At 45.6% G+C, this 3,370-nt stretch overlaps 1 long non-coding RNA gene across 2 annotated transcripts; it reads right to left on the bottom strand.

Moving 5' to 3' along the window:
• Positions 1–2,104: 2,104 nt before the first annotated feature.
• Positions 2,105–3,370, bottom strand: LOC127923652 (uncharacterized). Of its 2 annotated transcripts, none has more exons than XR_008114956.1 (2): positions 3,345–3,370; positions 2,105–2,887 (listed from the first exon to the last, which is right to left on the bottom strand). It is a non-coding gene; the product is annotated as an uncharacterized LOC127923652 (long non-coding RNA). The 2 variants fall into 2 exon arrangements; XR_008114955.1 differs by having other exon boundaries at positions 2,929–3,364.

A 3,370-nucleotide genomic window follows, 5' to 3' on the forward strand; every position in this document is an offset into this window, starting at 1 on the left:
TGGGGACTGGGATATACCTGAGCTAGGGCTGGGCGACTGGGATATACCTGAGCTAGGGCTGGGCGACTGGGATATACCTGAGCTAGGGCTGGGGGACTGGGATATACCCGAGCTAGGGCTGGGGGACTGGGATATACCTGAGCTAGGACTGGGGGACTGGGGACTGGGATATACCTGAGCTAGGGCTGGGCGACTGGGATATACCTGAGCTAGGGCTGGGGGACTGGGATATACCTGAGCTAGGGCTGGGGGACTGGGATATACCTGAGCTAGGGCTGGGCGACTGGGATATACCTGAGCTAGGGCTGGGCGACTGGGATATACCTGAGCTAGGGCTGGGGGACTGGGATATACCTGAGCTAGGGCTGGGCGACTGGGATATACCTGAGCTAGGGCTGGGGGACTGGGATATACCTGAGCTAGGGCTGGGCGACTGGGATATACCTGAGCTAGGGCTGGGGGACTGGGGGCTGGGATGGTTTAATGAGAGATTCGAAGGTTATAGAGAGAGACAGAAACAGACAGAGAGGGAGCGAGAGAGAGAGAGGGATAGCGAAAGAATAAGAGGGATTGAGAAGAGGGGGGACAAAGAGAGAGACAGGGGGAGAGAGAGAGAAATAGTCTGGTTGAAAATTGGATTGCGGCTAAGTGGCTGACTCCTCCCCCAGAGTGTTTCTTCTCTTTTAATTGGACGTCAAGGCTTGAGCCACTTTTATCATGCAACGATGAGAGCAGAGGCTTGCTGACTCTTCTGTTGCACTGTGTGTGTGTGTGTGTGTGTGTGTGTGTGTGTGTGTGTGTGTGTGTGTGTGTGTGTGTGTGTGTGTGTGTGTGTGTGTGTGTGTGTGTGTGTGTGTGTGTGTGTGTGTGTGTGTGTGCTATTTCTAGGGTGTTTAGGGTTAAGGTTAGAATTAGTTACACAAAAACAAGATAAATAAAACTTACCACCTTACAAAGCATGTAGAGGTCTGTAATTTTTTATCAAAGGTACACTTCAACTGTGAGAGACGGAATCTAAAACAAACATCCAGAAAATCACATTGTATGATTTTTATGGTGTTCTTGGGGTTGTACTCATCCTTCTTCTTCCTCCAAACACGGCGAGTGGAGTTTAGACCAAAAAGCTCTATTTTTGTCTCATCAGACCACATGACCTTTTCCCCATTTTCTAACAATTGCGCCACCAAGCTGCTTGCCTATTGTCCTGTAGCCCATCCCAGCCTTGTGCAGGTCTACAATGTTATCCCTGATGTCCTTACACAGCTCTCTGGTCTTGGCCATTGTGGAGAGGTTGGAGTCTGTTTGATTGAGTGTGTGGTCAGGTGTCTTTTATACAGGTAACGAGTTCAAACAGGTACAGTTAATACAGGTAATGAGTAGAGAAGAGGAGGGCTTCTTAAAGAAAAACTAACAGGACTGTGAGAGCCGGAATTCTTACTGGTTGGTAGGTGATCAAATACTTATGTCATGCAATAAAATTCAAATGAATTACTTAAAAATCATACAATGTTATTTTCTGGATTTTTGTTTTAGATTCCGTCTCTCACAGTTGTTATATCTGGTGTACTTCTCCTGTCCTATCCGGTGTCCTGTGTGAATTTAAGTATGCTCTCTCTAATTCTCTCTTTCTCTCTTTCTTTCTCTCTCTCAGAGGACCTGAGCTCTAGGACCATGCCTCAGGACTACCGGGCATGATGACTCCTTGCTGTCCCCAGTCCTCCTGGTCGTGCTGCTGCTCCAGTTTCAACTGTTCTGCCTGTGATTATTATTATTTGACCATGCTGGTCATATATGAACATTTGAACATCTTGGCCATGTTCTGTTATAATCTCCACCCGGCACAGCCAGAAGTGGACTGGCCACCCCACATAGCCTGGTTCCTCTCTCTTCCTAGGTTTTGGCCTTTCTAGGGAGTTTTTCCTAGCCACCGTGCTTCTACACCTGCATTGTTTGCTGTTTGGGGTTTTAGGCTGGGTTTCTGTACAGCACTTTGAGATATCAGCTGATGTACGAAGGGCTATATGAATACATTTGATTTGATTTGATCAAGCCTATTTCAGAAACCTAGAGAAAAGCACTGGTATAACTCATTGATGACACAGGGTTTCAGAACAATAAAGCAAGTTTATTCAAAGTTCCAGAAACAGCCATTAAAAAAATCCCAGATCAATCAACCAATCACAAATCAATATCACAAATCAACCAATCACAAATCAATATCACAAATCAACCAATCACAAAGCAATATCACAAATCAATGATAAGATCAAATCAACCATTAATTCACTTTATAGATGCCTCCAGCGCCCTTTAACTAAACTAAACTAAATGTAAATTCATTCTTCTTTATGCTCTGTGTGTGAATGAAAGTGAAACTACTTCATGAGTGTGTGTGTGTGTGTGTGTGTGTGTGTGTGTGTGTGTGTGTGTGTGTGTGTGTGTGTGTGTGTGTGTGTGTGTGTGTGTGTGTGTGTGTGTGTGTGTGTGTGTGTGTGGGTGTGTGGGTGTGTGTGGGTGTTTGTGTGTGGGTGTGTGTGTGTGGGTGTGTGTGCGCGTGCGTGTGCGTGTGCGTGTGCGTGTGCGGGTGCGGGTGTGGTGTGTGTGTGTGTGTGTGTGTGTGTGTGTGTGTGTGTGTGTGTGTGTGTGTGTGTGTGTGCGTGTGCGTGTGTGTGTGTATGCAAGTGGGGCCTTCCTACCCAGGCCCTCTGTCACTAAAATGTCACAGAAAACTGGGTCCCTAGTCGTCCCTATATAGTCGTCCCTATATAGTGGTCCCTATATGATGGTCCCTATATAGTGGTCCCTATATAGTGGTCCCTATATAGTGGTCCCTATATAGTGGTCCCTATATAGTGGTCCCTATATGATGGTCCCTATATAGTGGTCCCTATATAGTGGTCCCTATATAGTGGTCCTATATAGTGGTACTATATAGTGGTCCCTATATAGTGGTCCCTATATAGTGGTCCTATATAGTGGTCCCTATGTCTATAACTCAGCAGTTGTATGTATAGTGGTCCCTATATGATGGTCCCTATATAGTGGTCCCTATATAGTGGTCCCTATATAGTGGTCCCTATATAGTGGTCCTATATAGTGGTCCCTATATGATGGTCCCTATATAGTGGTCCCTATATAGTGGTCCCTATATAGTGGTCCCTATATAGTGGTCCCTATGTCTATAACTCAGCAGTTGTATGTATAGTGGTCCCTATATGATGGTCCCTATATAGTGGTCCTATATAGTGGTCCTATATAGTGGTCCTATATAGTGGTCCTATATAGTGGTCCTATATAGTGGTCCTATATAGTGGTCCTATATAGTGGTTCTATATAGTGGTTACTATATAGTGGTCCTATATAGTGGTCC

The sequence above is a fragment of the Oncorhynchus keta genome, unplaced genomic scaffold (assembly GCF_023373465.1).
Source record: "Oncorhynchus keta strain PuntledgeMale-10-30-2019 unplaced genomic scaffold, Oket_V2 Un_contig_30348_pilon_pilon, whole genome shotgun sequence".
Taxonomy (NCBI): Eukaryota; Metazoa; Chordata; class Actinopteri; order Salmoniformes; family Salmonidae; genus Oncorhynchus; species Oncorhynchus keta.